At 37.5% G+C, this 27848-nt stretch overlaps 1 protein-coding gene across 5 annotated transcripts in view; it reads left to right on the top strand.

Moving 5' to 3' along the window:
• The window catches only part of B3GALT1 (beta-1,3-galactosyltransferase 1), a 218014-nt gene that overhangs the window by 79959 nt on the left and 110207 nt on the right, over positions 1 to 27848 (top strand). For 4 of the 5 annotated variants that reach the window (XM_076342691.1, XM_076342688.1, XM_076342689.1 and 1 more), the window contains one exon: positions 16523 to 16662. The exons of the other annotated variant lie outside the window; for it this stretch is intronic. The gene's annotated coding sequence lies outside the window, so the exon portion shown is untranslated. The remainder of the gene's footprint in view (positions 1 to 16522; positions 16663 to 27848) is intronic. 5 annotated transcript variants of the gene reach the window in all.

Raw genomic sequence — 27848 nt, 5'->3', positions numbered from 1 at the left:
TTGTGGAAATGTTGGTTCACAACAAAACATATTAATATTTTACTCCAAATTACATCACATGTTGGAACGTGGAAACCACCTTTATTGCATCATGTGACAATAGTTAAAAAAGACCTACACACCCTCTGCCAACAAATAAGAAACAGCCTTACTTCTGAACAGGAACATCATTAAAACTAGGAAAGCAACCCAATTTCTGCTTTACTGTCCAAAATCCCACTTGGTTTCCTCTAGCAGCAACACATCATACACTACTACCCAAGTGATGCCTCTCCAGATTAATACAGGGAGCTGCTCACAGTCTTAAAGGAAGAATGCTTTATGCCACAGAAGAAACACAAATCATTTAAAGCTCCCTCTGCACAGGTAAAGGGAAAGAAACTGGAGAAGGGCTAGGAGAATTGTAAGTTGGTGCTGCATTTCTGTTTCTCAGTAGGCATTGCTATATCTTCCAGTTTGCAAAGGAAGTCTAAACAGCAAAACATGTTGGAAAAGAGGTTGCTAGAGACAGTGGATTTGCTGCACTGGGCAAGCTGCAGCCTTTTTTGTTGTAACTGCAGTCACAGAACTGTTCTGGTTTCTGTTTCTACTGAGATTTGTTTTGGTCATTCTACAGCGCTCTATCGTAAAACCTCTGGTTGTTTGGCAGTGCACTGGTGCCAAGATTTTATAACTTATTTTAAAACTCTGGCTTATTTGGCCGTGTACTAGCAGCAGGATTTGATAACTCATTTCAAAGTAGCATGAAATAGTACCATCTGGCCATTAGCATTTCCAAGGCAAGTATTGTGCATTAAGCCCAGGAAAGGCTGCAGGTCACCAATGTGTTCTACTTTTGACAAATCTTCATGGACTGTTTTTCTGAGATTGAGTTTGTACTTTTATTTCCTCCTGTGGAAGCCTACTTATTTTTCATTGATTTCCATTAAAGTAAGAAGAGCACTGATCCAGAAACAGTTCATGAATTGCATTATCCAGTTTAATTAGAGTGAACAGAAAGTTTCTCCACAGACAGACTCAGCATTCAGCCTAAAATGCAACTCCAGACAGTAATGGCTGAGGCTAGCAATGAACTGAAGTCACAGCCAGTGCCAATTACTCCTTCCACTCATTATGCAGTACATTAAGAATGATGCTACAGCATATTCTCTGTTTTAATATTTAGTAATATGTAGTAAATATGTCTGTATGAATTTCATTCTCAATTCTAAACCATGTCAGAATCAGTCCAATAATGATTTTGTTTGAATTGTTTATATTTTAAGTCAAATTCTTGTTTTGCTTTCTCTATTAATCTTAACAATGTTTTTATATCAAGCCAATTAAACATCTATAGTAACAAAGAGCTGATAAGCTGTATACATTGTTGTTGTTACCTTGCTGCTGCAATAATTTTATGGACAGGATGTGAAATCTTAAAAGTTCACTGATAAACCTGCACTTAGGAGAACATAAAGGTAACAGCTGAGAACTGTGCCAGGGAAGTTAAGGGAAAAAGTGCATGCAGAAGCTTTCCCAGACCATGAAAGCTTAAATTCCATGATTGTAGCATGATGATAACCAAATACTTCCAAGAGATGAAATGGTATCAGGTGGATGCAGATGCCATACAAGCAGTTCTCCGATTCTGGCAATAAATACCTTGTGTCTCATTCTCAGTATGGACACATGTTCAGGGAGGACAAGGTTTGATAGAGTCACGCCATTCTGGGAAATGTCATAGCTCAGTTTCACCATGTTGATGTTATATTGTCATAAAATTCGAAAGAAAAATATTAAGAGATTGAAAATACCCTACAGAACTCATCTTTCAGCTTGAAAAGGTGGGGAAACTACTGTATGATTAGAGGGCATGAGTGTATGGCCAAGCCAACAGTTAAGCCTCCAGAGCTATCCCAAATGGGATGCCTGAAGGACAACTTAGCCTCAACAGATCACACCTAGAGTATTAGGTCACACACAACACTAACTGACGAATTACAACTAGCATTTACTAACCTTTGGCATTTTACACATAGTGCCTACAGAACCCATAAAGCATACTCTGGATTCACTGCTAAAGTCTATATATTACCTTTGTAAAATGGAACCTTTGTTTCATAGAAAGGAATGAAATATCAAAAAGTCAACATGTACTTTCCACTGGATCTGATCGATAGACACCTGGCAGCGGGACACAGAAACTAGATGCTTCTCAACAGAAGAGAGAATTTCTGACAGTTTGTTCCTCAACAAGGAGGACTAAAACAAACATAGTTGCAACTTTGGTACACCATCTTAGCTAGCTAAAAATACCTCACTTTTGCCAACACAGATTTATACTGTGACCGCTTGAAGCTTTATAGTATGCTTGTTTGGATTGCCTCTTCCACCTGAGAATCGAGCTGGAAACCTTTCTAGTTGTTAATTGCATATGATAAACACATCACACACTTGAAGTAAAAACAAAAAAATATGCAGGATTCTGTGGATTAGTACTAACCTGAAATATAGTTTATTCCAACAGGCATTACTACAGCATTTTAGAGCTGAAAACTACTTTAGTAGTGAATGTACTTTTTATCCCTATAAGATAATGTCATGGTAGCATCTGAGGCACAACAGAAACATTACCATTCAGATTTTCAAATCTTGAGTTGTTTTGTTATGAAAGGTTTACTAGTGAGGCCATGTCTACAAGGTGGTTAAAAGTTGGCTTGCAGCTTACATAAACAGATCCAAGCAAAGCATCAGTACGCCAAGGCATAGGCAGTAGTTTAGGCAACTCACACCGAGTTCAGTGTGAGCTGACCACCTGCATTATGGGCTCCCACATAGATTGTGCATCCCACATAAAGCTCTTTTCTGCAGCAGATGCATAGTCAGTGTTCGAGCTGTCAAACGTAAAGTTACTCCAGCTGCAATCACAGTACACAGGAGGACAGGAGAGATCGTGGGCAGGATAAAAATGGAGTAGCTAGTAACTAGATTGCTTTATATCATTTTCATTGTTAAGTAGTAAGCATGTAATTTTAAAATAATATTGGCACAGCTTAAAAGCCTAGACTCAAATCCAGCAGAGCTATGTCCTTTGTTTCGCCAAGCTGACCAGTGGAGTTAGTGATGGCAGGGGAAAAACATCCCTCTGCATGGAGAGAATCCAAGGCTGGAAGGGAGGTTGCACAAACAAACCCCTCCACAGCTAGCAACATTTTTCCCATTGAAATGCAATGGGAATGTCCTGTTCCAGGACAACATACTGCAGACGAAACTAGTTGACACATCTGCTGATCTGCTACCTCCAGCATGTGTGGTCCAGGATCAGCACAGGAGCTGCCCAGCAAATACGTGTCCTGGTTTCGGCTGGGACAGAGTTAATTAACGTTAACATGACATGCTAGCACCATGGCCAAGGAGCATGAAAGTGGGCAGGAGGTGGAAGAGTGAGTCTGTACTAAATGAATGAGACCTAGCAGGCACGTGAAGTCAAATCAAAGCAAAACGAAGTAGAATGGATAGATTAGAAAGAAAGTTGATAGGTAGTTTTTCTCAGTACCTAGTCTGTGTAGAAATAAAAAAATCATAGGATCATAAGGTATGTATTATGTCACATTAGAAGACCATTCTTGTCTCTTCAAGAATGTACAGCAGCTCCTCACAGTTTCTTTGTAAAAAACCCCACCTTTTTACCTTGTCAAATGTGAGTTGCTTACATGCATAATATACAGTATGTGCTTAGTATTCATGTAGGGGGTTTGCTGGTGAGAATTTTTTCCTTTACTTTGATAACACTTTCTTAATTTGGAAATAAATCTAGCTTCAAATCTTTTCAAACAGCAGAACACAGTTCATTTACGTGATTGTTCTCCCTATGAATCGTATAATGTACACTGAGAATCTGCTGGGGGGGAAAACTATTCTCTCTTTTCCTTTGTGCACTATATCTGTTTCTGCAGCAATAATTTAAAACTCCTAAATATTGCTAATGAAATCCTCTATTATTACAGTTCTGGGAAAGAGATATTTAAATACATAGTTTCTGAAATGTATGGCCTTGGGAAATGTTAAAAAGGTGGCACTGAAATCTTTGAATTAGGATAAGCAGTATTAAAAAAGACTATTAAGCATGAATTCTGCATGTGGGAATTTTTTTTTTTTTTTAACCACGTGCTCCCAAGATATAATTCTTTTCTTAGATGTGGTGGGATTCTCATAAGCAAAAAGCTCCCCAAAATTAGCCAGTCTTTGCCATCACAAATATATCCTTGTCTTAGTTATTCAGTTGACGTTTCTACTTCTTCTAGTACTGGACAGCTAGAGGCAGTATAAATAAAGCAGATATTTAAGAACAGGTAGGACTGATAGGCCTATGTTCATGGCTAAGATGCACATACTTCTGCTGGAGACAGGAAGCTGAGCGCAGTGCAGTGATGCTTTGAGTGGTTTTGAGGCACCTTATGGTCTGCAGCTAGAGCATTGTGGTTACATGCTCAAGGTTAATCAATAATGAATAGGTGAAGAAGTTGTTACCACAGAATCAGACAGACAGGAGCTCTTGATTTTCATTTGCCTCCTTTTATAGCATGTAGTACAGTTCTATCTCAGTCACTTGAGCACTTTTACCAGGTAACATCCCTTCTATTCTAGATACAGGACATGTTGATGTCTGACAATGCCTTTTGCTCTCTTCCTATGCCACATAACAGTTTTCAAGGATTTGTGTGTTTTCAGTAAGTATTTAAGTTTGTGAGTAACTAAGTCTCTCTAGGGAGAGAAAGATATTTTTGTTTGATGGTGTACAGGAAGATGGAAAAAAAAGAGCAACTATTCCTGTGGATTACTCTTGACAATGTCATTAGGTAATTGTCTGAAATCCAAGGAAAATTATTTTCTTTATCCTGATGGTCCCATGAATTACAAGAATTGGGTATTCTTGTAGAATTCAGCACATTGTGGAATTAAAATCAGATCTACTGTTCGATCTAGCATTGTACATGGGCCTAAACATAATATTTTTCTCAGCTATTCCATTTTCTGTACTCCATCATAATTGGTTCCTCAATTTGAGGCACTAAAGGCTGACTCAGCCCCAATATTGTGCATAGATAAGTACCTTCTCTCAAAGGAAATGACATGGACTGGTATTGTGATGGCATTCCTTGAGAAAAAAACTTCTTTGCAATTTTCTAGTTATATATAAACAATTTTATAAATTGCTTATATTTATTTTGCTCCAAAATGTTTTCTCAGGGATGTCTAAATGTATTTCTACTTAATAATATTTCTACTTAATAATAAGTTGACTTAGTTTTCTACCAGAAAAACTTGGTACAATAAGACATAATAATAAGCACAGCTGTATGTTCCTTTCTTACATATAGCTTTTTTGTGTAAGTGTTAAAGTATATACGTTTGAATTCTTTGTTAGTTTAGCATCTTAAAAATTTTAAAAAGAAAAATAGCACTTATGACATTACAGTTTGAGTATGCACAGTGTTGTAAGAATCAGCTAGTGTATTTTTCTTACAAAAACACTAGAAGTTTTATAAGAGAATCTGGGGATACAGAAAGAAAACTTTATAGTGAAACAATAGAAGTCCCTTTGTCAGATTCCTCTGTGAATTGCAAATATATTGCACATATAGCAGAACTGGCGATTGCAAATTCCCATGTCATTTGAAAAATCATTCTAACACCAGTTATTAAAAACACCTCTGAAATATTATCTTGAAAAGCTGAAGACCAAAGTTTATGTCCCTGAAATATATGAAAGGAAGAGTAAATAGATTAGATATCTCTAATTGTGCTGTGGCTGCAGGGTTGCAGCTGGTAGGCCTGGAAATGAACCTGAAAAACTCTTTTTTTTTCCCCCACAAAATATCCACCATTAGAAAGCCAATATGTAGTAACTGATGATCCAATAGTTCTCCCACCTTTAGTATAATTGTTTTATGAGCTGAAACACACAATGCAATCATCACACATACTCAGGATTGTCTCATAAAACTACCATAATAACTGACTGTTTCATTCTGGACAGAATATTCAAGAATGTCTTCTCTGTACCAGACTTCCCAATCAGTTGTCTAATGCTTCAGAAAAACATCAACTGATAAAACAGATTCTGAATGGGAAAATGCCTGACTGATTTTAAAGTCTGTTCATTGCCAGTGAGAAACCCATAGTATCTCTCATTCAACAGTAATGGACACTGGGCCTAAAGGGAGAGTAAAGATAAGAAAGAATTAACTCATCTGAATCTAGTGAAGGATAAAGATTGAATTTTTTCTTACATTAATTCTACTATACACATTCCATATGGCAAGTATAATGGAAAATAAAGGAAAAATAAGATTAGTTTGTGTAAGGTCTTCTAAATATAGAAAAAAGGTAAGTGCTGTTTTACCAAATTGTTAAAGACACTGCTAAAAGATAATGATTAACCAATGCAGTGTGGTGAGAGCAATATAAAGTAGGTTAATCATCTGAAGCTCGTGCAAGCCATGTTAGCCTCTAGTTAGTCTTTTCCCTAAGGTATAAACATAATTTGAATTTCAAAGAGCTTAACCGAACGTAGGTCTCTCTTTTCTGTTAAATAAGGATTTGGACCATAAAGAAATCAACTTTACCTTTGCTAAATTTCTGTGTAATCATCTGATCTGACCTAGTAGCCTAAAATTGGGTAGTGTGAATATTCCCCATTAGCTCCAGAGAAGGCAATGGTAAAGGTCCCACCAAGTTCTGAGTCCTTGGTCCAAGATACTAAGTACTTTGAAATTCTCATGCAGATAGATAATCTCTGCTAAATGAGAAAGCTTTTATGATATGCTATGTTGCATGTATATCATAGAATCATAGAATGGTTTGGGTTGGAAAGGACCTTAAAGATCATGTAGTTCCAAACCCCCTGCCATGGGCAAGGACACCTTCCACTAGACCAGGTTGCTCAGAGCCCCATCCAACCTGACCTTGAATGTTTCCAGGGATAGGGGATCCACAACTTCTCTGGGCAACCTGTTCCAGTGCCTCACCACCCTCATGGTGAAGAATGTCTTCCTTGTATCTAATCTAAATCTACCCTCTTTCAGTTTAAAGCCATTACCCCTTGGCCTATGACTACATGCCCTAGTAAAAAGTCCCTCTCCAGCTTTCAATTCCATGGGGATATAAATCCATACTACATCAGTGAAGTCAATGTAGGTAATTCATACCATCTGGGCATCTGACACAAAAAATAGCTACAAAATGATTTCCCAATGTAATATTCATAGAGATGAAAAGCAAAAAAAAAACCCCCATAATTCAACTCATGACCATGTGTATAGAAAAGCAGCATTTGTTTTCATGATTTTTCTTTTTACTTCTAGATTTTAAAAATTCCAAAACTCAATTTTTCCTCTCACAATTGTTAATAAAATGTATTACTGTAGGACTGAGGAGCTGAAGTTCAGTGAGGAACAATAGACTGCATTAAATCTAATTGATCGTAGGCAGCCATCAGGGATATTCATAACAATGAGAAGTGACCTTAAAAATACTGAGCTCCTGCATTGTATTTGTAGGATGGGTGAATGTTCTCTCTCAACTCCCCCTCCCCAGCACTCTTTACTTTTAAAAATCTAACTTTTGCATTGCTGAGAATATTACATCCTTCATTTGGAAATGAAAAAGAGCCTATTTATATATAAAAAAAAATTGATTATTTTAGTTGTTTCTAAGTCCAGCATGGCTGATTTTGCTTAATTTTCATGGCTTCAGAAATTACTGGGTTTGTAAATTTTATAGTAGTAAAGAAGGTACTGAACTCACATGAGTGACTAAGGTTCTTAAGCCAAAATATTTGTCTTGCAACTTTAGTTCCCCAAAATCAAACTCAACAAAAATGACAAAAAAAGCTAATCACAATTGAACAAAAAGTCCAACTACTATGCTACTATTGAAACACAATTGCTAAAAAAAAAAAAAAAAAAAAAATCCACATTTTTATGCTTGCCCATTAGACTTAAATTCCTCCATCAAAACAATTAAGTTTGGGTAGTAATTCAGAGGGCTTTTGATCTACTAACTAGAGTGTCTGCCTAATGAAAGTCACACATAAAGAAGTTACTTAGCTGTTGAAGTTTCTTAATACGGAGATTAAAGGACTGGGCAGCTTAACAGTATAAAGGAGATACTAGAAAGATAATTTCATACATATTAAAGGCAGTGTTAGAGATTTTGGGGGGGTTCTTTTAGGGGGGAGGGGGAAGGTAGGGTAGAAAAATTCTGATAGGAGAACACCTGAACATCACAAAGATGAGAACATCGCCTATACAAATGACTTGTTACTTGCTTTAGAGGTTTTTTCTCTCTCTCTTTTTTTTTTTGGTGGGTTTTTTTTTTTTGTGTATTTACTAGACTCAGATCAGCCAGCCAGCTCCTCAGCATGTGTTTTGGATTCTGCTTTTCTGGAGAGCTCTACCATAACTTTCTCACAGGCATTTATTTCATTTTTTCTTTTTTCTACTTTTTAAAGCTGAACTGCTTTAAATGTTACAGGTTACACTGTTTTAAATATGTCTTGATTTTATACTTGTGTTTTTGGTGGTGGCGGGGGGAAATACAGGTGGCTAGGTAAGCTTCACAAGATTTGTGAAAATCTTTGTGTTTCATCCTAATACTATTTTTCTAAGAAATGTTCTGATTGACTGAACTGACATCTTAACAAAAATTAACAAACCCATTTCCCATTGAGCTTTAGTTCTAGTTGAAAAGCACATTTGTTTATAAGGCACTCTGGACTTTAAAGCTGGTGAATCAGCCGCATATCTATGGCATACGTAACTTTGGTATTCACAACATTCTCTCTCTTAGATTAATATTTGCCCCATTTTCTAGAACAATGCCAGACCCAGACTGATAATGTTACCTTGTTGATTGACCCCGCTTTTTTTGTTGTAGCTGCCCTATTCCTTACATTATCTTTAGAAATCAAAAGCAGAGGTATTTATAAAGCTTATTTAATACATATGCCTCCATAGCTGATTCTTTTCACACCTGTAATTTAGAAAAGATTAATTCTTTTCCCTTTGTAAAAGGAAATGTAATTGCCATATATTCTCAAGAGCCCAAATTGAGTTCTTCCATCTGATTTTGTGCTTCCTTCAGATTATACTTTTTTAAAGAAGGAAAGGAAGGTGGAAAATCAAACAAGCTAGTTTGGATTTTATAAATAAACCCCCAAACCCCAGATTCTCAGCACACAGATGAAAATGAATTGTTTATACAACACTTCTAAAAGTAATAAGGGAAGCTTGCATTTCTTTCTAGAAATTTTCTAAGAATGATACGTTAAGGTAGATTCATTTATGTAATGACATTGAAAAGCTTCACGTTGGAAGATGCAAATCTTTGAGTAAATCAAGGTAAAAATATGACAGTTAACCAGAAAATAGGCATGATTTATTTTCTATTTCCTGTTTAGGTACTTACATACATTGCAACTCTCTCATTCTTCCTTATAATAGTTGGGAATCACAGAGTCTGGAATGTATTTCTTACCATTGCACAAATTAAGGAAGTCTCATGGTCTCCATTTTATAGAAGAGGGAGAAGCCCAGAAGCCATCAAAGGAACCTGAGTTTCCCTGAGTCCTACTCAATGGCCTAACTCTGTTACAATCCAGACCTAATGGCTAACCATGTCTTCGTCACTCTGAGACAGCAAACTCATTTTGAAAATATACCTACCTACTTATTCAGTGCTATTAGGTGACATGAAAACATTATGTTTCTGCTTATTATTTTCACTGATACCAGTTGTCTTCCAAATAAGGTGGAACTTTTAAAATTAATTTTAGTGTGTCCTGAATTTGTGTGTTTTTAAAAACAGTTCTGCTAAAAAAAAATATTGATCAGATTAGTCCCATGTGTCAATTTTGATCACAAGAGTTTCTAGAGACAAGACTCTCTTAATTAAATTGAGCGGGTATGACCTTAGTTTGAAATTAACTTCTTCATGACCTTCTGGCCTTCCAGAACAGAACAGGGTTTGGTGGTCTCTGAAGTGTGCCTGAAGGCTTGGTTTGAGCTCTTAGCTCTTCTGCCCATTGCATCTATTTGCTCTTTCCTATCCTGCATCATTATAGAACAATTCTTATTTACTACTCACCACAATAAAGATCAGGAGCATTTAGTGTGACAAGTTTTACTGCCAGATAGGCCAGTGCCTCTGTCAGAAGGAGGGCTGGAGGCAAGAGAACAGCAGAACTGAAAGAGTGTAAGACTATTCACATGCTGTGGTTCTGATTCAAACAAACCACATATGCCAAAGAGAAAGTGTCTGATTCAGTTTTCTGAGCCTTTCTACCTTGTTAATTTGGTCAGCAAGCAACTTAATGATCCTGATAAACTTGCTTTCAAACTCCCATCTTGGCTGTGCTACTCACAGGATGAGCAGGCAGAGAGAAGAAACAAAGCACTGCTCTTTCCTTCCTTCACACCCTCCAAACTCTCTGTTTGCACGTTTAGTTCCCCTCCTGTAACTTTCATGATGGTATTCCTTTGTCGATTTCTTTCTGTGCAGCACACTTCAAAACATGATTTCTTGCATGTCACCAGGGAGATGGGATACTTTGCATAAGGAGAATAAAAGCGGAGAAAGAGGTATCTTGAAAGTAAGTTTAGGACATAATGTGCAAGTTTGGAGGATGCATCATGTAGGAAATACCAGGACCAGAGGGAACAGGAAAGAGGGAGACTGAGGTTCAGATTACCATTGCAAAGTTCATCCAACTCAAAAACATATACCACAGATAGCAGCAAACTGGTAATGCAGGCACAGTTAACTTCTTACAAGCTACCGATTCTCATTTTACATACTTGTTTATACATAGCCCATTCGGCCTTCAGCAGCAGAGGCATCTGAGATTTGTAATGTGAAGGTTCATGGATGCATGAATATTTGAGCTTTTATTATTTGATCCAAACAGGTATGTTCTACTTTAATCACAATATAACTAGCTTTCAGAATATGATATATGTCTTCAGAAAGCACAGTGAGGAGTAAAAGAAGTACTAAGTAAAATCTTATTAATTGTATGCAAAATGAAAAAAAATTCATATAGAGCAGCACGTGAGGGTAGTCATAGTTATAAAGGGGAAAAAAACTACATAATTATTTAAGGCACAGAGATTAACTATTTGGAATTCCTACCAGCAAACAACTAAATTAGTAGTAGATACTGGTATTTCTCAAATACTTGGTAATAATTAATATGATAAAAGACATTTCAAAATAAAAAGGAATTAAGAAAGGGCTTTTTTAACAAGTATGTCAGCATAATGAGCTAAAAATTAAGAAATAAGACCCTCTTAATTTAACAGTAATTTTTAATCTACTTAAAAAGAGGCAGAAATATCAAATGATACATTTGAGATAGTTTTGCAGCTAACAATTGATCTGCCGTACATATGAACAATATTCAGGGCGAAAAAAAATACAGCCTGTTGCACTACACAGTAATTAGCAGATTAATTAAATACAATAAGAACTGTATTAAAGACCATGCCTAACAAGAAATTTCCCATCTCAAGCGGCCAACTAGTATGATCAGTTTTCACATCAAACGACAGTATTTCTGGAGCCTAGATTAGCATCAGGATGGAATCAATAATGCTACAGTGGTGCAAAGAGGCACAGAATCAGTCCTCCTTTTTATACTAAGGATTATGAAAGGAATAAAAACCCATGGAACGGGTAAGCATATTTAATTGTTCAATTGATTTAAAAGAGGTTAAAAGGATTAAAAATAAGTAACTACTTTTTTTTCAATTGACAAACCATCAGACATTATTTATTCTTTCATCTGGAAACTGGAGACCAGTTCGTTGGATGTCAGCTATTGAAAAAATCATTGCGTGAGTTAAAATGCCCACTGGAAAAGCATAGTTCAATTAAGCATAGTCTGCACAGATCAGTCAGAGAAGGTCATACTTTACTGACATGCAGGAGTACTGTGAAGATGTTATTGCCATGACTGATGAAAGGAATTCAGCAGATTTATGATGCCCTGATTTGACAATGCCCTGCCCTCAAATTAATGTCTATAGGACAGTGTTAGGACACAAGGGCTAAATGAGACTGCTAGTTAAAAAGAAGAGAAGGAAAAAATGCATTAGAAAGCTTTCTTTTTCAAGTTGTTTTGGGAGCAATTATGTAAGTCTAAATCGAACTTCTAGTACACCCATATTTGGTTTGGGACAAGGATACTGATTCTTTCCTTTTAAATTGCAACTGCATTTCAAGGTGATCATATTACCTAGTTGAAGCAGTAGATGACAAAGTTTATACTATACAAAAGTAAACCCATATAAAGGATACCGCATGCGTACGCCCTTGCACAGTAGTGCCATTCAGAAATGAGAAGGTGTGAAAAATCACTGAGCAGTGCCCTTCTGTGTATTGGTAAGGACAGGGCGGCAGCATCTCATACTATCCAAACTATGAAACGCAATGCAAACATGGACTTCTTTCTGCTATTTATGATGCTTAATAGGGACCAGCTGGGCAACCACTTATCATGGGAAAATAATACTACTTTGTCCCATGCTGAAACATGAGATCATTACCAAGTCTTTGTTTGGAGAAACTCAGTTGTAAATTAACTGGTGCATACCTACATTCAGCAGCTTTTGGAATGCCTGCCTGGAAGACATAGCAGTGTAAAATTATTTTTCATAAATTCTATCAGTGCCTCCTATGGAACAAAAAACTTCCTATACAAATATTAAGCTACCCGATACAACTTAGAAGAGCAGATTTAGTACAGAATTTTAAGAGTTTTTGATATCACAGAGAAGGTGTCATCTTCCATGAAATACAGCAAGTTTTCAGAGTAACTGCTGAAGAGCTCTATCAGATCCATATTAGAAGTTCTTTTAAGATTTCCCTGTAACTGAAACTTGTGTTATCACTGAAGCATTTAAGTTACATAAAAAGGAGTATTGATTTTTTCCTAGATGAGATTTGAGACAGTATAAAGAAGTAATCAGAATTATGAAAAAGACTGTCAAACTGGGACAGAGAATCAGAAATTATGAGTGCAAGAGATGAGCTTGAAACTAGGATAAAGGATAACAAAAGGTCCGATAAAACATACATATCCACAGTGATGGGACAGTATCACAAGATTCTTAGTATCAATTAAAACTTTCATTTGTTTTTTCTGAAATTTTATTTCCCCTTGGTCTGGCCTGAAGGGAATTTTTTTTCCTACCTGTGTGAAAAGCGTTTTCTAGAAGTGAGACAGTCTGCCTCTTCTGGTTCATTTCTCAAAAGATGCTGTGGTCCTTGGAGCTTTCAGCCCCGCTGTAGGTACTGTACACACAGAGGGATCCTTCCCCAGTGAACTCAAGACTCCACACCCTAACATGCTTTACTCTACTTCACAGCATGTAATGTGTAAACACTAGTCAGTACCCCAAACCCTATACGTCTCTGAAAACTGAGATTTCCAGATGGCAAAGAAACTGATCTGACTTGGTTAGTGAGACAGTGTTGTAGAAGCTAAAGGAACTAGCAGATGGAGTGACGCCCCTATCTGATTATTTTTGAGCCATGGGAAAGGTGTAGTTCAGGTATAGGCAAGCACTCCAGCTCATTATCATTTTAACCAAGCCATTTTTATGTAAAGGTTTTGAAACAGAACCAAGTTACCATGGAAACTGATTGAAGCAGAGACTTACTGTAAATTCGTTTCTAGACAAGGATAACAGGACTGACAGGTGGGCTGTAAAAGGAAAATGAGTGCAATATAGAGTGAGGCATGATGGTCTGTTTTCTCTTCCTAAAAGTGTGTCTTTTATAGCTCTCCCTTATCTCTACTATTTTCTACAGTGATATATTGAACATATTGTAAAAGAAGCTCCCACCCAAATGAACCTTTTATTTTGTCAGAATCCTATTTGCAAGGGGATGTGCATGCTCTAGAGAAAAGAGCTGAAGGGCAGGGCACTCCACTTATTTTCCCAAATTATTATGTCTTGCCAGAATCATCAGGGAGGAAGAGCCATCACTCAGGAAATGCATTTGCATAAAGTGCCCTTTGCTGCCAGTGTTTATATTTTGCTCCTGAAATATGCTCTAGGTATATTCACACCATAGCACAGTGCTCTCCTTGTAGAATATGAAAGAAGGTAACAAGGGAATAAAGTGGTTTTAGTGAACAAATACCCCCTTCCCCTTTCTCAAAAATTTTGAAAATATACGTATTTGCTGCAATCCTATTCAAAGTCAAAATTATTTGGCTCTGTAAATATCTTTCTTAGTCTGATGGATGATGGTAAGAATAACAGAGATTAGAGTACACAGCCCCCAAAATATCGTGCCAGAGTTTTAAGAAGGGAAATTGGCAGAGAATGAACAACAGCAGAGCATGTACCTTTTCCACTTGGAATAGTTAGCTGTCAGCACTGGAAAACATTTCAGCATATGAATATGCAATATCTTTTTAAATCTGTCCTGGATGTTTCTACCTGCTGTGCTTCATTTCAGAATCTTGTGTTATCATTAGAGAAAAATAGTTCTCTTTTCCAATATAATTTTCTACCAAAAGCAAGGCGGGAGAAGGGGGAGATTCTTACTGGAACTCATCCTGATACTTTTCTAGCCTGAAGTTTCTGCTTCTTGGTTCCAGCTCCCAGTTTGAGCTGTGTTTGTACATGCCCTCCTGACATAAGCCATAAAGCAGTTTTCCTCCAGATTTTAAGAGGTTTGATGTCATCAACAGTCATAGTTGGTCTCAGTGCACTAGAATCAAAATAGATAGTCACCTTTTCCAGCATGTTTGCCTTACAGCTAAAAGTAATGGCAACAGCTGGTTTTGTTGTCAAAAGTAAATATACTTCTCGCCTTCAGTCTCTGCCTTCCTCAGCACTGTGGGGGTGGGGACATGACAGATGGTTCCTGATAACTAATCACAGAAAACATGATATTTGGTGTATGGCATGAATTTCCAGGCAAATAAGAATGCTTTTCATTTAATATCCTCCCTGTGCAAAGCTGGACACCTTAATAAAATATGGCATGCTCTAAGGAAACACATACTACATCTTAAAGTATATGAAGATGTGACTAATCACAGGACTCCGCGATAAATGATGCACAAGCTAACTGTTACTTGTGATAAGTGAATTTTGATGACTGTGTTTATTATATGTAAAGCTTTTTGGCAGTGAGACAAAGGGAAACATGGAGCCAAATTCTGCTCTTTTCAGGCTAAGTTCATCTTTGATTCAGGGCTCTATCCACCATACTATATTTGTGTGTCTCTGAGCCACAGAAGGCTGCCAGTCCAGGCTCATGGAGAGGCTTGTGCAGTCCTTGAGACGGAATACTCAAGGCCTCCATGCATTAAAGGATGGAACCATTTTCGGCATTTAAAGGAAGCCATTTTAAGTATTTCTATGCTTTTTGTCTTCATTCTGACATAAATCCTACTGGAAAAGGGCAAACAAATACGGCTGTTGTCCTTCTCAAGAAAATAAGTTCCCCATGAATGTAGAAATTATTTTAAAGTTATGCTTTTAATTTTAGAAAAGGTGTCCCAAGAGTCTACAGTTTAATTCAATTAACATTCCTTGGTACCGTTATATGTTCCCAAATTTTAATTATTTTTCATACCTGCTAGTATGACAAAAACATGTCATTTCAAATAATCATAATCAAATTCCCCATACAGGTGTTTATAACTACCTTGGACTTAATTAAGAAAGTCAGAGGATTAGAAATGAGAATGTTGGGAATAGCCAAGTTCATAAAACAGGACAATACAATTTTAATTTACAAACTCTTGCCTAAAGGCATGATTGTTCAAAAGCAAAGGTGGAGAAAAGAGGCACAAGAGATGGAGGAGGGATTGTTAGGAATTGGGGAAAAGCCAGGAAATAAGTTCCGGCAAAAAAAAAAAACACCAAAGAGTGATAAAACAGAAAAGGAAACAGACAAACCTCCTTTAAATTGCAATTTGGAAAATTGCCATTTACAATATAAGGATAATTCTTGCAAGCCTGATGGGAATTCTGTGAAAATCACTGAACCCTGCAGAGGTGTCTTGGATAGGCACCTTGTTGTAAACTTCAAAATCAGGTCTAAAAGAAAACAGATAAATGCTGCAGCTAAACTAGTCTGTGGCACTTCTGAATAGGACTGGTCACTCTGAAGGTGTTGCTTGGGCTTCCAAAGGACAACTTGCCAAACACTAGTAGTTTCTGTTTCTCATAAGCCCACATGTTTTGTGTTGTAAGACACTTATATTATTTCTATGTGTTTGTGTTGCCACATTTTTTTCAGAAAAAAAAATTATATAAATAGATTTTGTGAGTGGATTTAAGTGGTTAGAAATATAAAAATATGGCAGTATTCACATGTGCAAACTTATTACGTCAGAACTTGACCCCAAGTCTCTCATTGTTCTAGCTCTGTTTTCATGGAAGACAGAAAGAAGAGTAATTAAAAAAAGTCTTTCATTTACCCATATGTAACTCACGGATATTTGTCAATGCAGGTTTATCAATATACAGTCCGTACTGGTTTCATATGTGACAAGGAGGCAAGCAAACAGTGGAGAACGGCAGTAGATATGATGCAGATAAGCAAGAAAGAAAAATTAAGGACAAAAAGACAGAGCGGTTTCTAAAAAATCAGGTAAGGAATTCAGGTGATTCTGTATAAAGTGTAAATTGTACAAAGAATCGTATCAAATAGTTTATGCTTATCTTGCCCTTCCTAGTATTTCTGAGAATTACTGTTATATGTTTCTCTGGACATATGTATACACACACACACATACCCTACTTACACCCACTCACACAATGAATTTCCTTTTTGAGCAAAATTGCCATTACCCTCAGTGCAAATATTTACTATACTGGTATTTGACATTTCTTTTAATAAAATCCATTTTCTGTATTTCATTTTAATTTGTTTAAATAAAACATTGTACTATTTCATACAGAAAACCAAAAAAGTAATATTTTTACAAAGGAGTAAAAAAGAGTTGTGCTATGTGTGTTACTGTTATTTCTCAACAAATCAATTCGAAGTTCTCAAACCTTACATTATCCTATCCTAGTACTGCACTTGGGGCATTACATGCGCACTGCAGAAAAGCAACGTGTTACAACCTATCTCTCCCTTCTTACACTGGTGACAGGTGAAAAGTTCATTTAGAGCTTGAGCACACTTCTATTTCCTAAGCCTGACTAGAAAGGAGTAAAAATATATTTACCAAAGAGCAAAGGTGGAGGAATAGTGAGCAACAATTCATCCTTTGCTCCTGTTCCCCTGCTTTGGAGAAAAGTTGCTGTACCACTTACAGTGACACAGTGGGAGCAGTAAACGTGGTGGAGACTGTACATTCTCTACAGCCTAAAACAAGCTGCGAAGCTAAGCTAACTGCATGTTTCATGATGCAATTGTTTGTGACAGAAACATTCTCTTAACTTCTTAGATATACTTACTTTTAGAATACATTGAAATTACATTTTTGCCACAAGCATAAGATTGAAAGAAATATTAATAACTAAACATTACATATCCATCATTTGCGTATCTATCTGCTTAATCCTTACCTCTCCCTTCCACTCACAAAACTAAAGCTAACGTGAGATGCTGGTATACCAACACACGTCAACTATTATGAAATGGTCACTTACAGGGTTTTGCATTCCTGAGTAACATCATCAGCTTATTGCATCCAATTAGTATATCCACAAAATAGAATTCCCTTTAGAGTTTGGCCTTGTAGAAGTGCTTTAACCCTTCTACAAAATGCCTATGTTATGCTTATGTTTAACATTCATAGAACAGCATCTAATGCTTCCAGACGGCATGGTTCAGATGACTGACTCCAAACCTATGGAAATTCACTATTGAAATAACACATTCTGTGAATTCCCAGGACCTCTACAGACATTAGAAACAAACAAACAAAAATCCCCAGTCAAGCCTCCCAAACTACATAAAACTCATTATTACTGTTACATCATATCAATTATATGTTGCACAATTCACGATAATGCAATATTGTGTTCATGCTAACTTTTTGCAATTTGGTAAGATTACCACACGTTGAGACATTCTGCCTATTCCTTTGTACGTTGTTGGTTCTTGCAAAATGACAGCTGCTGCATTTGTGTTTAAAAAAGGCTGAGAGTATCAGCAAGGATGCCTCTAATGGGAGAAGCAGCATAATGCATCTAGAGTTTCTCTAGGACATGCAATATTAATCAGTTACAAACTTAGGAATGTCATATTGTAAAAGCTACACGATAAAAGACGCTGTGTGGTGTTACAGTTGATTCCATTTGCCATATGGCGTGTTATTATTTTGTATTACCTTGGGGAGTGCGCTAAAAGTGAAAGGAGAACAGAACACGCTCAAGGTATATGGAATAATAAGCACAAATTGTATAGTTCTTAATTATAGCAATACGGTCTGTAACTGAAATGGAGATGGAACTAAATCCGAGAGTTGAATGTGTGCTATACTACTCTCCAGCTACTGAAAAGTAGTGAAGTCCTATCAGGAACATAGCATGGGGAATAAACAAGAGGAGTTAGAGACGTGCGCACGCCTGCAGGGCTACAACCTTATTGGCATCACGGAGACGTGGTGGGATGGCTCCTATGACTGGAGTGTTGGGATGGAGGGATACAGGCTCTTCAGGAAGGACAGGCAGGGGAGACGAGGAGGGGTGTTGCCCTCTATGTCAGTGACCAGCTCGAGTGCATGGACCTCTGCCTGGGGATGGATGAGGAGCCAACCGAGAGCTTATGGGTCAGAATTAAAGGGAAGGCAGGGACAGGTGACATTATGGTGGGGGTCTGCTACAGGCCACCTGGCCAGGAAGACCGAGCGGATGAGGCCCTCTATAGACAGATAGGAGCAGCCTCACGCTGACAAGCCCTGGTCCTCATGGGGGACTTCAACCACCCCAACATCTGTTGGAGGGACAACACGGCAGGACGTAAGCAATCCGGGAGGTTCCTGGAATGTGTCAATGATAACTTCCTTCTCCAAGTCATAGAGGAGCCAACGAGGAGAGGTGCTATGCTGGACCTTGTTCTCACCAACAAGGAGGGGCTGGTGGGGAACGTGAAGCTCAAGGGCAGCCTTGGCTGCAGTGACCATGAAATGGTGGAGTTCAAGATCCTTAGGGCACCGAGGAGGGCGCACAGCAAGCTCACTACCCTGGACTTCAGGAGAGCAGGCTTTGGCCTCTTCAGGGATTTGCTTGGTAGAGTGCCATGGGACAAAGCCCTGGAGGGAAGAGGGGCCCAAGAAAGCTGGGTAATATTCAAGGATTGCCTCCTCCAAGCTCAGGAGCGATGCATCCCGACAAAGAGGAACTCAGGCAAAAACGCCAGGAGGCCTGCATGGATGAACAAGGAGATCCTGGGCAAACTGAAACACAAAAAGGAAGCCTACAGAGGGTGGAAGCAAGGACAGGTAGCCTGGGAGGAATACAGAGAAATTGTCCGAGCAGCCAGGGACCAGGTTAGGAAAGCTAAAGCCCTGATAGAATTAAATCTGGCCAGGGACATCAAGGGCAACAGGAAAAGATTCTATCGGTACGTCAGGGATAAAAGGAAGACGAGGGAAAATGTAGGCCCTCTCCAGAACGAAACAGGAGACCTGGTTACCTGGGATACGGAGAAGGCTGAGGTACTCAATGACTTTTTTGCCTCGGTCTTCACTGGCAAGTGCTCGAGCTTCACCGCCCAAGCCGCAGAAGGCAAAGGCAGGGACTGGGAGAATGAAGAGCCACCCACTGTGGGAGAACATCAGGTTCGAGACCACCTAAGGCACCTGAAGGTGCACAAGTCCATGGGACCCCATGAGATCCACCCGTGGGTCCTGAAGGAACTGGCGGATGAAGTTGCTAAGCCACTATCCATCGTATTTGAGAAGTCATGGCAGTCCAGTGAAGTTCCCACTGACTGGAACAGGGGAAACATAACATTGACACGGTCCTCCACAACATCCTTCTCTCTAAACTGGAGAGGTATGCATTTGATGGGTGGACTGTCCAGTGGGTGAGGAATTGGTTAGATGGTCGCATCCAGAGGGTAGTGGTCAATGGCTAAATGTCCAGATGGAGATTGGTGATGAGTGGCGTCCCGCAGGGGTCCGTATTGGGACCGGTACTGTTTAATGTCTTCATCAGTGACCTAGACAGTGGGATCGAGTGCACCCTCAGCAAGTTTGCAGATGACACCAAGCTGAGTGGTGCGGTCAACATGCCAGAGGGACAGGATGCCACCCAGAGGGACCTGGGCAAGCTCGAGAAGTGGGCCTGTGTGAACCTCATGAGGTTTAACAAGGCCAAGTGCAAGGTCCTGCATCTGGGTCAGGGCAAACCCCGGTATCAATACAGGCTGGGGGATGAAGGGGTTGAGAGCAGCCCTGCCCCGAGAAGGCCTTGGGGGTACTGGTGGATGAAAAGCTGGACATGAGCCAGCAATGTGCGCTCGCAGCCCAGAAGGCCAATCAAATCCTGGGCTGCATCAAAAGAAGCGTGGCCAGCAGGTGGAGGGAGGTGATTCTGCCCCTCTACTCTGCTCTGGTGAGACCCCACCTGGAGTACCGCATCCAGCTCTGGAGCCCTCAGCATAAGAAAGACACGGACCTGTTGGAGCTGGTCCAGAAGAGGGCCACAAAAATGATCAGAGGGATGGAATGATCAGGGCCTGTTGCGACAGGACAAGGGGGAATGGCTTTAAACTAAAGGGGGGTATATTTAGACTAGATAGAAAGAAGAACTTTTTTACACTGAGGGTGGTGAAACACTGGCACAGGTTGCCTAGAGAGTTGGTGGATGCCCCATCCCTGGAAACATTCAAGGTCAGGTTGGACAGGGCTCTGAGCAACCTGATCTAGTTGAAGATGTCCCTGCCCATGGCAGGGGGGTTGGACTAGATGACCTTTAGAGGTCCCTTCCAACCCAAACTATTCTATGATTCTATGATTCTTATGTTTAAACAGGAAGAAATTGCCAGCCACCATATGTAAAAGCCTACAGACAACCTCAAAGCAGGTTGACTCAAAAGCCAGCAAATGCTATGTGCAATGCTACACACATTACCATAATATGTTTTTACATCAAAAATACAGTTTTACGTGGGGTAGGCTGGAGAAAACATTAAATCAGTTATCTCTAAAAATGAGAGCCCACATGCACAGCTATAAGAAAATCATCAAATGCATGTTTAGAACAATAAAGTGGGGGGGAGTATTTGCTGAAAACAATTAAAGTAAAAGAATCCTAAATTCATTGTGTCAATGTGATATAAGAATACGTGAGCTGTTCACAGGGACTGAGAAATCCCAAAACAAACATCATCTCCAAATTTAAAAAGGCTTTCCTTTTACAATATATCAGAATTCACAAGTAGATTGTTATTAACATGGCCAAAACTTAGCCGAGGTTTCAAGAAAGTAGGTGCAATGAAAAAATACTTTGTATTTCATGTGGCAGTATTTGCCTGCAAATTAAATTCTTCCCATGCCAGTAAATTGAACTTCACCCCTCCCACCCTGCAGTGCCATCTTTGGAGGTGTAGTCTGACTCTGAAGCAAAATCCAACCAAGGTTAGATCATTCTTTGGGAGCTATTATTCAGTCACCACTTAAGTTTTAAATGACAAATTTTGTGATACCAAATAATGGAAATGTACATGGTATTTGGAATAGTTTGGCTCTAAACACCATAGTCCATTAGATGAGGCATTTCAAGATGTGTTACAGGAACAGAATATTTTAAAATTATTCATGCGAATTGTGCAATACTTCAGATGACATCTTCAAAACTATCATCTATTCAAGTATTCAGTTTCAGCATCCAAAAAGTAGATCACTCCCTTTATCCAGATCTTTAGCAGGAATAAATCAAATTCTAGTAATTCTCAGTATTTCCTATTATGGGTTATGCATTTTGCTTTCCTGTTAGTTTTTACTGGCTATTAGGAAGATAACTTTTTTTTTTTGTAAGTCATCCAAGAGACTCAATGTCATATAAAGATAATAGAACCTCACAGTAAAATGAATGGAGGATCATGGCTGTATGGCCCTTGTAAGCTTCGCGCTCCTTGCACTCACTACCAAAACCCACTGGGTACAGTTTACCAGTCTCAAGGTTTGACACTGCACTGGTTTACATTTGTAAATACTTGCAGCCCAGTGATGGCAGGAGGGGCTGAACAGCAACTGCTGTGCAAATTACTGCATCCATTTCCATTTCTCAGCTAATGTTAACACCAACTCATGACACATTTTCCACTGCATTATCAAAATCTATGAAGTTTTCACACATTTCAGTCTGAATGCCACTCATGCTTATTCCACACATAATCTTCTGTTCCAGCCATAAAAAAGGCTGATGCAAAAATGATTGATGTCACTAAATGAGGGTTATTATTCAGTGAGAGATAAGAAGAAGGAGGGAGAGAGGGAGGGAGGGAAAGAGGGAAAAAGCCAGTTCTCGCTATTGTACTCAAGGGTGTTCTTCCCTTTTAAGTTAGCAGGAATCTTAAATATGTGTTAACTGACAGCTCAAGTTTAAAGACTCCATGTTGTAAACATACTTGCTGAATTAGCAAACATTTGTCTATTATTATCTTCTTTAAAGGAAAGCTATGTATTATTAGAAGAGAGAGTAATATTTGTATATTTTTTCCTTCTAAGAATGTATTCAATTCCATACTAATGAAAGATAACTAGTATTTGACAGAATTAGTGTTTACCTTACCCTAATAAATTGAGAATTTACAACTACATTTTAAATACTTTGATTTCTGTTATTCTGATAAACTCTGTTACCTTGACAACAAGCGTAAGTGAATGCGTTATTTCATGATAAATTTCCAGTGCAGTAGTTTTAAATTGGTAATGGAAAAATAACTTTTTAAAAGATACTTAGTAATTTCTTCTGAAAAGATAAAAATGTTTAATTAAATATCAGAAATGGAATGTCAGTATGAATTCTTCAACCTAAGATCATAACATGGTAATTATTACTACTATTATTTTTTAATAAATTTACAAACTATTCAAGTTTCACATTGAACAACTCAGGAAAACATCAATAAAATAATAAATGGAAGATTTTAGGAGTTGAACTCAAGGAAAGAATCATGTTCCAAAGTTTTCTCATGACAGACAAAGTTTTTTCTGCTAGTTCAATTAATTTAGGCAGTTAATTTTTTTGATTAATTGATCATGACAGTATTATAGGATAATATTGATTAGAGGTGTACACTTTCAAAGTCTTCAATTAGTTTAAGAAAATGCAGATAGGCCAAAAATTTGCTATGCTTCAGAGGAAGAATGTTCAATTACATTTAGCAGGAAAATCACAAGTAAATTATTTTTATCTAATCACAGTTTTTAAGTAACAAAGGGGTGAATGGTGACAATATCTTAAGAGGATTTCAGAGAGGACAGAATCGTAAAGACATGACCTATTTAAGTAGTACATTGTGTATTATAAAACCATACTGTCAGCTATGCACCCTGGTTTTAGTGAAAATGCAGTATTTAAAAATTTGGAACACTGGTTGTATAAACTGCAATAATAAAATTGTTAGTATGGTCAACCTCTGACTTTCACTTCCAGAGGCACTAATATACTCAATTTTATAAACACACCTCTACTTGAAAACTTGAAAAACAAGCAACTGCCCTGTGCTTTGGAGGTGCCTAAGACCTAGCTAAATACAATTTCTGTATCTATTTTAGGGCTTCTTTTGATATGTATTCAACTCTCAATTCTCATATGCTTCTTCCAAAAAGATACTCTCCTGGATATTTGCAGTATATTATGAACAGATGTTATTCCTGCTCTACTGATTCATGTTAGAAGACATGTATCTTTGATAGATTATGAAAAGTGGATGAAACCGTAAGTGAACAACACAGTATAGTAAACAAAATATTTAGGATTTCACTGTTTTTTCTAAATGAAGTTATTCACAGCAGATTATAGACTGGTGCTTCCACACTAGTCTAAATCTAAGTCTTTTTATGCCATCAAAAGCTGACAGACTCTCAAGGTAAATGACTGGCAAAGTCTCACATCCTGATCACCCAGCATGATCTGTATTTGCTGTAGTCCAGAAGAAACCTCAGTACAATTTGAGAGTAAGGACCACAATATGCCCTTAATGGTCCAACATGTTATTTGTAATATCAGGAATTTTCAGGGGTACAGTAAGCAAATCCCGTTTTGCAAGCATGGCTTTTTAACTGCGATGCCTACATTGCACGTTTGGCCAATCCAGTCACTAGCAAAGTACTGAACAGTTTCCTATCCTTTTGTTCCCAAAGATGTACATGTATGTTTTTGATATACTGTGTAGGTTCCAAAAAAAAGAAAATTATTTCAAGTAAACAACAGAATCCGAAAAAAGTATAGAACAACGTGTTCTGAATGAGTTCATTTTATTTGAATGCTCAGGTACCACAATGAAGGCTCTGCCACCCTTATTTACACCCTCATCTCCAAGAACACTTCATCTCCTGGCTCAAGCCTGCATCCTAAAAGTAACATTAAGTGTTTTCCTGGAACAAACTAGTGAAATACATGCTCAGATGATCTCTGTAATTTCTTATTTTTAAAGCCATGTGACTGCAATAACATCATGCTAGCAGCAAATTATGTTATAAATTGTACATAACTGTATAGAAATAAACCTGCAAGGTATCTTAAGTCTCCATCAAAATGGAATAAAGTGGGAGAGCTTTTTTTAAACTGGAAAGTACAAGACTGAACATTGTGCTTAGAATGAAAATAGCCTTTTGTAATTCCTTGCTTACCCCACCAAAGGACCATCTGATTCCTACGAAGTGAGTTAAAACATAAGAGGTATAAATTCCTTTTTGCTGTTTAGAATATTATTGAATATTTTTTGACATCACAGATGACAGTAAACGTGATTAATGGCTGCTGATAATTGGAGTTTCATTCCAGTGGTTATTGCTTGTCAGTAACAATTAATAGCTCCACAAAAAACCCATTCATTTCACAATATTAAAGAATGATGGCTTGTGGGAATTATACTAAACTAGCACTTTCAATTAGATTTTGGATTTTATAGTATATTGAATAACAGTTTATAGTTTTATAATAGCAGTGATAGTTTATTGTTGTATGGTAATTGCTCTCATTACATGTATGTTTATCTGGAGAATTAAAATTTTTATAGTTGTATTAAAAACAGTCAATTGCTTGTTACCATTTCTTTAAAAGTATAGAGTGTTTTGGTCTTTATCAGTAAAGATGATTTTGAATGTCAGTTACCTAGGTTTTGTCCCAGTACTTGATAGGCAAGATGCAATGGTTAAGGGATGCAAAAAAACTTTTAAATTCCTCAGTATCAAGCACCAGCTGGTATGGCATGTGGCACAGCCACCCAGTTGCAAGTCTCCTGCCTACAGTTGGCTGGGCTGTAGATACAAGGCAGTAACTGTCTCATCCTATCATTTCCAGAACTGTAGGAAGAGAGGAGGAGAAATCTTCAATAAAGGGAAAGATACTGATTTTGGAGAGTCACTGAGAAGCATCCTCACCTTCGGCCTTTTTTCCAGTAAATAACTTTCTGCAGTCAGAAGGAAAAAACCAAACAAATAAACAAAAACAACAGGAAGGGAGAAGGAATCAAGGACTGGCACGGAGGAGCACACAGGGGAGAGAGAAAGAGTTGTGTAAAGTAAAGTAAGATAAAGTTGACTGAAAACATCATCAGAATCAGGACGAAACAGTGCATAGAGTTTGATGTGAGAGACTGGAAAGGGTATAGTTCTTTTCTGTGACAACATTAAACTTAATAGGGAAAATTTTTAAGTTTCTTAACTGAGAAACCAGCAGGCTCTGAAGTTTAACATGCTTACAAAACAAATCCTGAAAATATAAGTATACTAATAAAAATTCTGGCCCTCAGGAAGTCAGTGCATTTCTAACATTGAAATCTATATTGTCAGGATCTGAGTCGTAGATCATGTAATAAAGTTCAACAAAATGGAAAAGGGAACAATGTGGAGAAAGAGCTTTATAAAGTTAACTTCTTAATTAGCAAGGCACATCCTGATTTCACTTGCATAAGTGCTTTTTCCTAGGACTCTCCCTGACTTCAATTTTTTGATGCAGAGAATACAATTTCTATGAGAATACTCTAAACAAATGTTTCTTGTGCTTTTTCTTTTATCTCAATATGCTTTTAAAATTTACTGATAATTTTGATTATTTTTCTAATTTAATCTTACTTACACAAATTATCTAATGAATGTCCCAAATACAGAAAATTCTAGTAATTCAATCTTGTAATATTGTTCCAGACAATTAAGTTATCCTAGTGTAAAACAAGGCAAGATGAGACTCTGTCCCATGAAACACTGAATTATTTTAGCAAACTAGGTTAAGGAAAAAGTCAACAATAAAAATTACTGTGATAATTCTAATGAAATTCCAAGTCAAAACTGCAGCCCATTGCACATTCTATTTATTATAATAATTCTCCATCCAGTAATGATCATTTCCAAGTCAATGCCAAACTCCAATTGAAGTCAAGGAGAACAGGAGCAAGACCTTTCTTATTACTATTTGATTCGTTTGTGCAAGTTTGCAAAAGCAGAAAATTACTGCTGGTGATAGGGGAACCTCAAAATACGTACTTGTTCGTTTCATTGGAAAAATCATAATGCAGAAGTTTGGATTATTATTCAGAGATATATAAACCTTTTTGATTTATTTTAATCCTGGCCTTCAGACCATCTGTTCAGAAATATTTTTTCTTACAGTTTCATGATACTACTATTAGTTATTTGCTGTATATTAGCACCTAGCGGCCCTAATTAGTATTCTACTGTGGCAGGTGCTGTATAGACCATGGTGAAACCAAGTGCAGAATATGATGGGACTAAATACAAAAAATAACTAGCTTTGCAATTCCCGAGGTAAATTTTGGCTAAGTGTAGGTTAAGTGTTATTTTAGAACAATTGTTTTTCTTATAATTTATTGTCAATTCCCAATGTTTATTTGAAAAATAAAACACACACAAAAAATACCATTGAATAAATTATGATGGAAAACATCATGATTAAAGAGAACAAAGTATACAGTATGTATGTCAGGAATCTCACGCAAAAGGACAACAGAGTTCCAAAATGCAATTCCGTTCTATTCTTTGATCTAATCTAATAAACCTTTAATCTTTCTTTTGTTTTTGTAGAAAACAAATTCAGGCATTGCAACACCTGTAGATCCTATTGTAATCTCTTATTCAGACAAATCATTTTCACTCTTCAGTAACTCTCAGGTTTGATAATACAAACAAAAAGAGTCCCACAATATATGTCCCATATCCAGCACTGAATTTATCAGTTTTGGGTTACTTATTTTACGATTGAAGAATTTCTTTTGCAAGAGAAAAATGAATATTTTTCTTCTTTATTTTCTGAATGCTTAAACATTGAACTTTTATTCCTTTTCCCAAAAATCCATACTTCTCATTCCTTCTGTGACATTCTTAATGATTTTTTAACAGCAATGGTAGAATACATTATGCTGCTCAGTGTCTTGAAGCCACAATGATATTCAGCTTTCCCTGGAAGAGAGACCTTTTCATTTGCACTCTGTTTTTAATTCAGTTCAGCTACAATACAGGAAAATTGAGCAATAAACCATAAAGTCAAGAATAGGCTGCTTTTTCTATATGTATGTAAAGGTAATGTTACTTGAAGTCAGTAAAAACAGTGGTTACTCGGCACCTGAGAAGACTAGACATTGCTAAGATTCTCCAGCCAAAGATCTCAAGGTCAGTTAAATATAAGTTA

This window comes from Aptenodytes patagonicus, chromosome 6, assembly GCF_965638725.1.
Source record: "Aptenodytes patagonicus chromosome 6, bAptPat1.pri.cur, whole genome shotgun sequence".
Taxonomy (NCBI): Eukaryota; Metazoa; Chordata; class Aves; order Sphenisciformes; family Spheniscidae; genus Aptenodytes; species Aptenodytes patagonicus.
This window is presented reverse-complemented; position numbering and strand designations above follow the sequence as displayed.